Raw genomic sequence first — 13,691 nt, forward strand, 5'->3', positions numbered from 1 at the left:
GAGACTTGTATAATGTCAAGGAAATCTTTGTACCTGGAATGTGCTTAGACGAAGCAAGGCAATGTAATTCAAACCATGGATCGGAAGTTGACTTATGGATCGAGGAATCTTATTGAGTATATTATGAGTAGAGTCCCACCTAAAGCAATATTTAGATTGGGCTCATCACTCAGCTGGTTCATAATGGGTTCCTTTTTGGTGTTAGACCTCACATTCTGAGTTGGAACACGATTCTAGATCTATCAAGGTCTTCATTTAATATCTAGATGTTGCTGCACAAAATGAAATTAATTGGTGTCATATACATGCATCAAATAGTCTACATCAGAGGAAAATGTGCTATGTTGATGGGTCCTCAATGCTTCCTCAGATCAAGTGCGGAGGTAAACTTCCCATTGCAATGAAGGTTATTCAGTCTGTCTTGGGGCTATCCCTACCAATTCCCAAAGTTGTATTAGAGTATGCCCAAGCTCCAGATCAAGTCAAAGTTGAGAACCTGAAGTTCTAAACTAGGTATAGACAACTCTGGAATGCTAGAAGGCTACCATAGACCTTCATAGGAGACCTTTGAGGGTTGTCCTCAATGTCTCCTCCTAAAAGCATCAAAATCATCTACTATGTGGAGCATAAAACTAAATTACTCCTATGAAATAGATTTAAAAGAAAATTGGTACAAAATGATGTACCGATGGTATTTGACATCACAAAAATTAGGGACAATGTATAAACATTTGCAAAATAAATGCTGGAAATGTGGAGATCAAGAAGGTACGTTCTGTGGTGGATGTGCAAAAAGGCTAACAATTATTGGAAAATGGTTCCTGCAACAGTTCAAGAGATTTTAAAAATTAAAATTCAACTGAGACCTGAATATTTCCTATTGAGTATGATAGGGGGGAAGAAAAAATGGACAGGAATAAGGACATCTTATTGGTATACATCACTACAGCAGCAAGAATGGTTTATGCTAAAAAATGGAAACAGGAAGAAGTGTCAACAAAAGAGGACTTATTAATTAAAATAATGGACATCATGGATATGGATAGATTAACGTTTTTACTGAAAAAGTCACAGGAAATAATGTTAGAAGTACAGACTGGAGTCTCTTTAAAGAATACATGAAAATCTAATGAAATAGAATTATAAATACATCTATTTATGTGTGTATATATACATATAAAAGAAAGGAAGACCCAATAAAAAAGAACACAGAATAGGGGTGAAGAAGGGTAGAAAATGGGAAAAAAATGATAGACAGTGTTTGGAACTACTGCAAAGAATGAAGAATGGAAGTACAAGTTTCCCTATATATATATATATATATATATATATATATATATATATATATATAGTCTTTTTCTTTATTTTATTTTATTTTTCTTCTACACATTTTTAGATACGTAAGCATATATATAGAGATACTAGCTGTGTCCTGCCATGCGTTGCTGTGGCCCATTGGAATTGCACTGAATAGCTCCGTTTTTTGGGAGTTTTTTAGGCCCTGTGGAGGTTCGTGACGTGATATTTTGTGGTTTGAACCTCGAGGCGTGGATGATGGATTGTGTTGTGGAATTTCGAGGTTGGGGGGTGTTTAGTTTTGTTGTTTTGCTCGGTGCCAGGATTCCATCACTCTTTTATATATATATAGATATATTTGTCTTTTTTTCTATACATACTTTATCTTCTTTCCTTTTTCCTACTTTTCTATAACACATAATGTTCCCCCACTTTTTCTGTATTCAAAAAATCTTCTTCTTTCAATAAAAATTATTTTAAAAAAATCATCTACTCCGAATGTGCAAAACATCATTTAGGGCACTCACCCATATTTTTAGGACCCCTAGACAATTTTTGAAATACTTTCTGTCTTCATCTGGATCTAAAATGAGCAAAACATCTTTACATCTCCATAGGGTATTTGGGCTTCCAAACACTTGAGGATATTCTAGAACCCACAAAAATTACCTACTCTAAACAAAGAACATCTAGAATACCCTCCGCTCACGCTACCTGTGGAATTGGTTGGTTAATAGTCCCCAAAGTGTCCTTCTCAAGCTCTGTTGAGGATGGCCTTTGTGGTCTCTTCCAACTCTATGATTCTATGTTGATCTATGCATTTGCCTGGATATTTTATTAAACATGAATGCAAAAGCTGTTTACAATAATCAAAACAACCCAATGAATGCCACCAACAGCACAAAGCAATTGGGTGTAGGCCAATATCCTCCTCCTCCACCATCCTACAAGCAAAAGTAATGCAACCGTTGCGATTTCTTGCATTCCACATCCTTTAAGAATGCAAAGTAATTCAAATAATCATTTGCTCAAGGTTTGAGGCTCGTGACTTCCATGGGGCTCTGAAAGGACCCAGACATTTCCATATGTATGGTCTCCGGAGGGTGGGGTCTGTTAGGGCCAAATGTCGATAAATTATAGACATGGACATGACAAATTAGAGACTTAAGTGGACTAAAGATAATGACCCCCCTGACATGATTAAATCTACATCTTCTTAAAGCCAGTCCCTTATAAAAGAGGTTTCCCTTCACAGATCATCATTCGCCTTGGCTACTTGACTCTCCTTGTGGTTCAACAGACACTGGTAAGCCATCATCTTCTGTTTCATTGTCTTCTGGTCTCATTGTGATGCTCTAGAAATGGAGGAAGGGATGAAATATCCTTCTTTGAATTAGGTTAGGTGCGTAGGACAAGGCAAAGAGTTGTTCTCCTGCAGTTTCAGAAGCTAAGACAAGGTCTAGTGGTTTTAGGAAATGAGACAGTAAAGTATATATGAACGATAGGAGAATGTCTCCATGGGAAGGAGAATGGGAAAATATGGCCAACTTTGAATACTGGCAGGGTTTGGGGAGTATTGAACCATGATTCTGGGAACTGTAGTTTGCCCACTCTAAACTGAGCATATCTAACATTCATTGCCAGTTGAAACTCGAACTATCCGAGACCTACTTGCCTTTCGGAAAGCCTGCAAAATCTTGCTCTTCCAACAAGCTTTTGATGGGTGAAAAACTCGGGGCTATGTCTGTTTTTATTGTTGTTTTTATTGTTTTTATTGTTATTTTAAAGCTAAGTGTATTGTTTTAATCTATTTTTCTAAACCACTCCGAGCCAAACTGGGAGTAGCGGTATACAAGTCTAATAAATAAATAAATAAATAAAAATAATGCCTTTTTCAAATAACCCGGGCACTGCCGGGGCCCCAAGCTAGTATAATATATAAACATTTCTTGAGGCACTACAAGAAATTTTTGCTTCAAAAAGTGCTCAATGGCTGAAAAAGTTTGAGAACCCCTGTAATACTCAAACCACTACAGGATACCATTATTATTTTATTTTTAATTGAAATAAGATGGGGCAGGAAATGATCACTTGGGGCCATCCAAGGTTCTGAAAGATGCCAAGAAACACTGCAAAAACTCATAACAAAATTGGGAACATTTGGAAGTCCTTGCTGGCTTTTGATACTAAACAGTGCCATGATGTCTTGCTATCTATCCAAAGGATGAATGATTACTCCTGGTTTTGTCTCCATCTCATCCTTTCTATCTCTGCTTAATAGGCGTGTCCGATCGATGAAAAAAATGTTTCAATTCTTGTTTGTAAAGTAGGGGGTGCCGGCGCTTCGATATAGAAACTATTTCCGATTTTTCCCCTCAAAAAATTCGGATATTTCCGAAAATTCGTAATGTTTCTAAATGCATGCGCAATCGCCAAAAAAAATCCAAGCACTTGGGGGAGACTTTTACAGGGCTCTCCTGCCCTAATTTCTTGAGCTATCCTGATAAAATTTGGTACAGTGGGAGAACACATTCAACCCTCCTAGCTCACCAAATTTCAGAACGTTTCCTGTATCCTCCGATTTTTGGCGAATTTTCATAGTTTTTCTAAGAATTGAAGAAACCTGTTCCTGGTTTGAAAGTATATTTCCTGTTCAATTGTGTTTTTTTCAATGCGAAAGTCCTTCTTCTACTTGTGTAACTTTGTTTCTGTGTTCGATTTTCCCTTTGTGATATTTTAAAGGAAAAAGGACACTGGAAGTCAATGGTATGTGATTAAGACATTCTCTGTAGATGCATTGTATGAAGAATCATGACAAATGCCTGTTTTTTTCTCCCAAGCGTAGCTCCATCTCCAGAAAGATGTCCAGCAAAGACCAGCAGAAGAAGCAGCAGAGTCAGAAGCCTCCTGAGGAGCAGAAGGCTTCAAAAAATGAATGCCCGGAAAAATCCCCCAAAACACAAAAAAAGCAGGAAAAAGAAGAGCCTACCAAGAAGAAGCAGAATTGAAATTCTACCAAGATCTCCACCAAGAGTTCCATCAACTGATCGGCACCATGAGCAATGCCCTTGGCTTGTGGTTCTTTCGAGGGCATGCCTCCAGATTTCTTAGATCCAGTTCCTTTTCTTTCTATTGATCTGTTGACCTGCTTCATCTTGCTTCTGGGATCTGAGAAGTTTCTCCAAACAGACCAGGAGAACCTGCATCCAGAGAAGCTCGGCCATATGCTGTGAGGACTTTCCATCACTTCCACTCATGGGACACATGTTTAGCTCCTTACAAGGAACATTCTCTGCTCTAGTTATCATTCGACAATGTCCATATGGGTAAATTGTCTCACAGAGATGTTCTACTCACGGCTTGTGGTCAGGTTGTATCTTGGCAAAACCCTGAAGCTTTAATGACGTCAACTTGCTTAGTTTCTTATGCTTTCTTGTAATAAACCATTACAATTCATCATACCAATTCATCTACTTGTGTTACTTTGGTTGTATTATTGGGGGTGGGTGGGTATAATGTAGGTAAAATAATAGTCCATGGTGGTGATTCTCAAACTTTGGTTTTCCAAGAGTTGAGGATTTCAGCTCCTGGAATCTCTGACCATTGGCCAAAAAGGCAGAGCCTGCTGGGAGATGAAGTCTAAAACAGCAGGGGGACCAGAGTTTGGGAATCATGGAGTGGGGCCAATTGTGACACATAACCTTTTTACAGATGGGGTAGAAAATCTTCAAGGTCTCTCTATGCTCCTATAAAAGTCAGATTTCAGCATGTTGGAAGTGACCTTTCATCTCCTCTAGTTGCCACTCTGACCAAACTTTGGCCTTTTTAGCTTTGTTGGGGTTTGGAGGAGGGATATTGAAGGTCAAGGGGAATTGTGGGAAAATACATTTGCTGATGATTTTGGATCCCGTTGGCATTAAAATACTTTTTGAAAATTTGGGAGGAAGAGAATCTAGAAGGTTTGGAAGGTCCCACCCCCTTCTGGGACCTATGGGGCCAATGGTCTTAGTTTGCCCATCTTTGGTCCATCTGTGGTTCTTCTTCCTTTCTTTTGTAAATAAAGAAAGAGAAGTATCACGGAGGAAGGTAGCAGGAGGAACCTTAGAAAAATCTAAATCAGTGGTTCCCAACCTGTGGTCTGTGGATCACCAGTGGTTCCCAAGAATGAAAACTACACAGATGCAATGAGAGCAACTGGTCTTGTGAAACCCTCTTCTAGTGCTGAGGCAATGGGATGTCGGGAGGGGACAGGCGGATTACCCATGAAAGGTGCAACAACAAGCCTCCTGACTACTGCTTCTCCTCCTCCTCCCTCTCCCTGAATGGAGCCATTCCATGAGCCACCTGAAAGCAGGGGATTCTACAGTGTAGATCAGTGGTTCCCAACATGTGGTCCTTGGACCATCAGTGGTCCCCAAGAACTAAAGTATGGTTCATGGCCTCACTATTACTACACCTGGGGTTATTTGGGATGTTGATTCAGAAAATTGAATTAGATAGACTGTTCTGTCACGCGCTGGGCCTGTAACTATTGTCTTTTGTATAGGACGTATACTTTATGCCCAGCGGGAAGCCAGGGCACCTCAAAGAGAGGTTCTTGAGGATTTTCCTGAAAAGGATAGTCCTTTGAGTCTTTAATGAAATAACAAAGTCTTTATTGTTGAACAAATAATAAATCTTCAAGGAGTCAAATAACACTTCAAGGTTTCCTTAATAAACTGTTGGCCTTTTCAATCTTGTCCCCAGGGGACAGGCAATTGGCTTTGGATAACTGTACTTTCTCTGTAAGAAGAAAATCCCCTTATAACCTCTCCCAGGCTGTCTATCAAATGGGCCTAGCTGATGTGGGACCTACTACTGATTCCAAATGCGTCTGGTATCAAGTGGACCTAACAACCAAGGCTTGCAGATGTTTCAGCTGGGGTTCCATGGATCTGTGATGCTGTTCTCTCTCTGAGGTTTCTTTAGAAACTTTAGGGCTGTTTCCCTCAGGAGCTGTGAGGCTGAGAGGCTGTGAGCTCTCAGCCAGAGCTTTTGGGACTTTCCCCCTGGAATTTCTGTTTCTGTTTTCTCGGATGTTCTATATCCCCGGATGTTCTTGAGATATGAAGCTTTTCTACGGGACGAGCTGGTCTACGTCCTATAGCTTAGCTTCCTTAAGTGAGACTGACTTAAAAATGGCTCCTTCCCTCCCAGAGCCCTGAACAAGGGGCGGAACCAAACTTAATGATGATGGACAGGCGGCCTGCCCTATGACTGCAAACATTAGCAGAAAGAAAATAAAGTTGGAGCTTCTGGTACAGCCGTACCTGCACATAGACCACATCAACTCTAGATTATTCAATATGGTTTTCTGTGGATGAGCAGATGGCGACTACTGGATGGCGTATGTTCTGTATCAGAAACTAGAGTTGATGTGGTCTATCCAATGCAATTTTCCCAAATAATGGAATTAAATCTAAAGTTGACCAAAAACTGATTTTTAACTCTTTTGGTACTAATGTTGGAGAGTGGTCCCTAGTCAAAGTGGTCCCTGGTCAAAAAAGGTTGGGAACCACTGGTCTAGAGGCTTTGGGAAGTCACAGGGAACTCTATGAGGCCAATGGTTATAGTTTGCCCATCTTTTATCCATCCTTGGTTCTTCTTCTTTTCTTTTGTGAATAAAGAGAAAGAGTCTCATGGAGGAAGGTGGCTGGAGGAACCTTAGAAAGACCTAGATTAAACATATTATCAGGAGCGTGTGGGAAATTCGAGTCTAGCCTGGTGCAAGTCAACCACAGTGGAGGACTTCAAGATTCCTAGACTGAATCAAATCCATGAATAATCAAATCCGCAAAAGCCAAACTCACAAATGTGGAGGACCCACTGTACTTGCTGGTTTTTCTATTTCATTGTATTGCAAATCAATATTATGGAATGGAAGCAGTGTTGTGCCAACATTTAGGATATGATGTGAGCTCAAATGAAAACATGTCAGACAGGAAATGCTGAGAAGCACGTGTTTTATTGATGCAAAGATAATGGTGAACAATGTATTTCCAGATATTACTCTACCAATCATTTTCGTAGTCATAACAAGGAGTCAGGAAATATTCATCACCAGAGAATCACACATCAGTTGCTCTAGCAAAGCATCTACAAGCGTAGCTTGTCTTTCTTAGACAGAATAAGATATCTAGAATCATTTTAAGTCAAGCTAAATATGTCAAGAAATCCAGTCTACAGTTGGCCAGAATTGACAAAATAATGAAACTCATTGCTTTAACAGAGGAAATATTCAACCCTTCACCAGCAAAAAATATATGGAGAAAAATATTCTGATGTTAATTCACATCAATCAGGTTATGGTTTGCAAGGAGGCCACCGATGGAGTCAACATTGTCCAAGGATCTGGGTCAGTTACTATTAATCACATCTCACAACATTTTCCTGATTCTTGAGATACCCGTTGACTTTGAGTCAGAATAAAGTGGAGACTGTGTTGGACTAGTGTCTGTCCCATCATGAGACCACCTTTCTAAATGGTCGTCCAAGAGCATCTTATGACCAAAAGCTACCATGTGAGTGGTGGAGAGCCACCAGATCTGTGAATTCCAGGCTTTGGACTTTGAGCTGAAATGAAATAATGACTTATTTTGTTTTTAAACTGAAGAGGATGGTTTGGTATTGAGATTCCAAAACTAGGCATGCTTCACACCTGAGAAAGTTAGCAAACATTCAGAGCACATACATTTTTGATTCATGCAATCACATCTGACCAACACAAGGCCTCATAGAGCTCCAACAGAAATGCCTTAAACACATGGAACAGCTGAATTAGAAAGGCTTGAGTGGAGTAGACCCATTGAATCAATATGATTTACCTATATCTTGATTCATCATTGAACATTGCCTCAATGGGTGTACTCTAGCCATGTATATAATGTACATACACAATCACTGCCCTTTGCATTACATTCTTCCCCTTCCTTTGCTCACTTCTGAAGACCCTCTTGAACTCCAGACTCAGAATGGAGTTTCTACACATCCTGCCTCCTCTTCCTCATCGCTCCTCTTCTTCTTATCCTTCCCCAACACTCCTTCCTTCCTTGCTGTTTCCTTCCTTGCTTCTATACTTCCTTGGCTGCTGAGAGTTGCCATTCTTTCTTCTTGGGGAAGTTGTAGTTGTTGCTATGGGGCTTCTGGTTGGCTCCAATGTATGCTGAGTCTTGCCGACTTTCTCAGGATTTTCTTGGAATTCATCAGAGGTGGTCTTCTTCTGGTTGCCCAAGGTCACTTGGTGGGTTTCCATGGCAGAGCAAGGGTTCGTAATCTGGTCTCTCAGGATTCTAGTCCAATTTGCTACCCAACTGGCAGCCCAAATCCGCTGGTCTCTATACAACAAATGACCTCCAGGCCCACCATCTGAGGTCTCCTCAGAACCAGATATTGTGGGTCGTGTGGCTATTCCAGAGCAATGGGAGAAGCCCAGAAGATCAATGGAGTTGGTGGGAAAGTTGACCACTCCACATCATGGGATAGTGGAGGTATCTGGATACCTCCACCATCTAGGGTCAGAATATTGTTGGCACACTACAATAGCAATTGCATTATTTTGGGACAAGAGGATGAAACATGTTAGCTTTTTGCTCACATCACTGATTTCCTCCATGCCATCCATATCTTCTGCTTCTATGGTCTATGCTAATGCAGTTATGCCAACACCATAAAAAAATAGGCAGCCTACTTTTCCTTTCTCGGTTTTGCATTGAATAATGACATATATATTGTAGTATATTGGTAGGTTTTAAGGAGGGGAAAGAGGTCTGACTCTGATGGGCTAGCTGCAACTGGAGTCAACCCATTGATTCAATTGTTGACCCCTAAATAAATCCCGTGGGTACAGGGTTAAACTATTTGATTTATGCCCTATTTTTCCCAATATGGCTCAATTTAATGGCTCGATTCTAGTTGCAGCTGAAAACAGGGGTGTTACCTACCAAGTGGAGGCAAAAGGAGGATATCCTTCAAATAAAATTGTCCTTCATGCCCCAAATTTCTAACATTGCAGCAGGTTGTGGCAATGATAAAAATTTGGGGACTGAAGGGAAGTTTTTTTTGGGGGGGGGGGGAGATCAAAATGTCAATTGGGAGGCAGTGCTCTCATCATTATAGTTACCTGACTAGAAGTAGGAGTCAAACCCTGAACTCAAAACTATGGCAACAATGTGCCATCGCTGGAATGAAATCCATGGTTGAAACCTAAATCTAGAACTTAGACTTCCAGGTGAAACTGGAAGACAGACCAAAGCAGAACCTACAGGAGAGTGGACCCGGGAAACCATAAGCGAATAGAATAGGAGGAATTTTGTTGGCTCTTATCCTAAGTAATAGACCTCAAAATTTTCATAAGGATAACACCCCCGAGGGGAGCATGGATACCCACAGATTGGAGAGCAAGAGACTTGACCCAGAGGGTAGACGCAGGCCGGCTGGACACAGATGGAGGATCTCGGGTACTGGCATTGAGGATAGCAGTTTGGAATGCATGAGGGTGGGCACAGAGGTGAGTATGGGTATGGGCATGAGACTGAGCATGGGGACTGGCATGGATTCACACAAATTGGACGGAATTGTGGCCTCTGATAGCATGGATAGCAAGGAGACACACATGAAGGTTGGCAGGGGTACGGACAGATCGGGCGGCATGGAGATGAGCATATAGGTCGGCAGGGGCTCAAGCACTGTGGTCTCCCATAGCAGGGTCCGCAGTTAGGCAGGCATCTAGGACGGCACGGGCTCAAGCAAGAAGGGGGACATGGACAAGGGCAGGGACAGTGGCTGATGTATTTTGAAGGGCTGCCAAGGGACCTCAAGGGGTATGAAGATTTCAGTGGCCCGCAGTCGGGCGTTTGCTTGACCAAGACGAGGTTGCCCCCATCGAGCAGGATTGGCTGGAACACCTCCACAGATTCGGGGAAAAAAGACATCTTCTTACTTCTGGGAGGAAAGGAAGAACTTATGAACCTGAAAGGAAAAAATAAGTTTATTATTATTTTTTGGTTGCAATTTTTCCCCCCTTGCCTTCTGTCCAAAGATCTTGAGGTCTCAAGTTTAGACAGTTAAAATAAATTAAAGAGGCTAAAAAGCACATTAAACAATTTGACAGGTTCATACAAGATAGGTCAGATGTAGTTTGGCCTATGGAGAGAGAGAAGAGGAAGCAGGCAGACCTCCATCATGTCTAAGACCAGAAGCAGATGAAAGGACCGGGTTGTTGTATGTCTTTCGGGCTGTGTGGCCATGTTCCAGAAGTATTATCTCCTGACGTTTCGCCCACATCTATGGCAGGCATCCTCAGAGTTTGTGAGGCATGGATGAAAGGACCTCCCATTTCATCCCAACTTTCCTGACCTTGGAAAAAGAGAAGGAACAGGCACAGCTCCTTCATGTCCAGGTCAGAAACAGATGCGAAGCCCATTCTCTATCCCAGTGGTTCTCAACTGGGATCCCCAGATGTTTTTGGCCTTCAACTCCCAGGAATCCTAATATCTGGTAAACTGGCTGGGATTTCTGGGAGCTGTAAGCCAAAAACATCTGGGGACCCCAGGTTGAGAACCATAGTTCTATCTCAGCTGCCACTGCCTTGGTCTCCAAGTGTCATGATCACTTACTCAAAGAGCCGGCCCTAGGTAATTTTCAAGTGTAGGCGAACAGAATTTTGGCACCCCCCCCCCCCCAAACCAATCACTGAAAAATAAAAGCGTTGGATAAGCAAAAATGTTGGATAATAAGGAGGGATTAAGGAAACGCCTATTAAACATCAAATTACATTAAGGCTTTCGGGGCCTGCATGCCACATACGCACTCTCCAAGGTAAGGAGGCTGCTCATAAAAAGCAGACGAGGAGGCGGGATTGGCTTTTGTGTCAAGCTGATTTTTGTACAGAGAGAGGGCTTCCAATTATGTGCTCCTGAAGTACCGAAGGTACCGAATTAAACAGAGGAAACGGATTCCGCGCACAACCCTACTATTACATAGCATTGAGCCATGACAGTTCAAGTCTTAGCAAAGCAACCAGGATTGGAGACTTTCAAGACACATTTACTCAAAAGTAATGTATAAAAGGTAAGGTATAAAATGAGTGAGAAGCGCACATTATTAATTTGCTCCATCTTTTTCACTTAAACTATTGGATTACTCTTTTTCACATTGAGATTTTGATCAAAACATGCTTCAGTTCCCTTACTCCTGTGATATTTGCGGAAAAAAAACAAGTGCTCCAATTTTGCGATGCAAGACAAGTTTGAAAGTGTACCATAACATATATTCAATGAATATTTCAAACCCAGGATTCCCTTTCCCAACTGAGCATTCACTCAATCACTCAAAAAGTAATGGCCATCCCATGATAGGGTCCACCTCAACTGGAGATGACTTGAAGGCACACAACAAAACCAACATTGGCCCTTGGCTCCCAAACCTGAGTCGTCAGATATTGCTGTGGCTTCTTGGAAATCCAAAAACAAATGAGGACTTGAGTTTTGAAAACCATGGAGTTGGCATCTTGGATGCTTTGGATAATGGATATAAGTCTTTTAGCAAACCAATATGGCTTCTTTCCATATATTCATCCAGATAAATGTTTGCTTCTCTAGCCAATAAACATCTCTTCCATACCATCAAAACTTCTGGATAGAATGGTTAATAGATTAAGAAGAAAACAGAAAGGACGTTGAATGGTCCAAAAGATGACTTACCGTTGTTGGTTTGGAGGACACACTACTGCGGCCAGTGGGTTGTGAGGATTCATTGGGACTCAAGGCCTTATATACCATTTCCAAGTCTTCCCATGATGCCAGTGGTACCCAGGAAAACAATATCCAATCCCGAAAGAATTTCCTCTCCAACTTATCATTTCATGGAATCTCCCTTTTGAGGCAGTTAGCTGCTGGCAAATTGGGAAACTCGTTCTTCTGACTCTGATGTGGAAAAAACAGATTATCTTCTGACTGGCACATGTATGATTATAGTTTTGCTCACCTGCCTGGAGAAAAAGTTGGTTTGAGGAATCTGCTGAGATGTCAGCTTTCTCTGGTGTTCCACAAATATTCAAGCAATTTCGGCCGTACAATGAGAAAGCCTTAACCATAGCTCTGGTCAATATTGACTATAGCCCTGTTGCACGTCATGGTATTGGAATTCTTGGGGCTTCCTTAGTAATTCATACAAAAATTTGTATGGATTGAGGTATGTTTGATGCAGGCATGGATTCGATCTCCATGGATCCAACCGTTTATGACCTCAGTGTTGACCTCAAGAGAGTGGGACATTGGAAATTGCTCTAGGCAATTTTCTATTTGTTATGTTGGCCCCATTGCCTCCTTCTTTGGTTTATATATCTTGAAGTAGGTCCTACCTGCTGAAACGTTAGACATTTGAGAATATAGGAAACACTATATTGGGATGTGCCAGAACTCTTGTTTGTAGGACCAAGATTTCATTTGGCCTCCTCTTTGCTTGGACCTCCATCCCAGCTCTTGTTCTACTCCAGAGAAGTCATGAGGAGGAACTTGATTGTAACCATATCCCAGCAGATACCAAAGGACTGGTATATATACAGATTTCATGAGGCATGAGGTCGGTCCTGGTATTTTATAACACTACTAACTGTGCCCGGCCACGCGTTGCTGTGGCGAAGTATGGTGGTATGGGAAATAAAGTATTGAGGAATTGGTGGTAGTTAAGGTAAAGGGTAAAGGTTTTCCCCTGACATTAAGTCCATTATAAATGGGTTATATAGCTGTGTGGAAGGTCTACACTGCCATATAATCCAGTTAAAATCATATAATCTGTATTTTATAAGCAGTGTGGAAGAGGCCAAAGCGAGGCCTAACTCTGCCTGTCCCCTGGGCTGAGTGGGTTGCTAGGAGACCAAGTGGGCGGAGCTTAGCCTTCTAACTGGCAGCAATTGGATAAAAACAATTATTCCTCTCCCTCTAATTAGGACTTTATTTGTCTTTTCTTTTTGTTGTATGAACATAGAGGCATGGATGAGGGGTTGTGCTGCCAAGTTTAGTGTTTCTGGGATGTGTAGTTTTGTTGTTTTGTCCTAGGTCGAAATTTCATTACCCTTTTATATATATATAGAAGACTAGCTGTGCCCTGCCACGTGTTTCTGTGGCCCATTGGAATTGCACTGAATAGCTCCGGTTTTGGGTTTTTTTTAGGCCTTGTGGAGATTCGTGACATGATATTTTGTGGTTTCAAAATTTTGTGGTTTCGAGGCATGGATGATGGATTGTGTTGTGAAATTTCGAGGTTGGGGGGTGTTTAGTTTTGTTGTTTTGCTCGGTGCCAGGATTCCATCACTCTTTTATATATATAGATAGTCTATCATGGACTTGAACATCTAT

General features: G+C 41.4%; 2 long non-coding RNA genes across 2 annotated transcripts; one reads left to right on the forward strand and one right to left on the reverse strand.

Annotated features, from left to right (window-relative positions):
* Nucleotides 1-1,342: 1,342 nt before the first annotated feature.
* On the forward strand, nt 1,343-4,757 carry LOC107983350 (uncharacterized). The gene is made up of 2 exons (XR_001730797.2): nt 1,343-2,602; nt 4,142-4,757. It is a non-coding gene; the product is annotated as an uncharacterized LOC107983350 (long non-coding RNA).
* Nucleotides 4,758-7,281: 2,524 nt separating this feature from the next.
* On the reverse strand, nt 7,282-13,403 carry LOC107983351 (uncharacterized). The gene is made up of 2 exons (XR_001730798.2): nt 12,036-13,403; nt 7,282-10,302 (listed from the first exon to the last, which is right to left on the reverse strand). It is a non-coding gene; the product is annotated as an uncharacterized LOC107983351 (long non-coding RNA).
* Between the last annotated feature and the right edge of the window lie 288 nt (nt 13,404-13,691).

The sequence above is a fragment of the Anolis carolinensis genome, unplaced genomic scaffold (genome assembly GCF_035594765.1).
Source record: "Anolis carolinensis isolate JA03-04 unplaced genomic scaffold, rAnoCar3.1.pri scaffold_14, whole genome shotgun sequence".
NCBI classification, from domain to species: domain Eukaryota; kingdom Metazoa; phylum Chordata; class Lepidosauria; order Squamata; family Dactyloidae; genus Anolis; species Anolis carolinensis.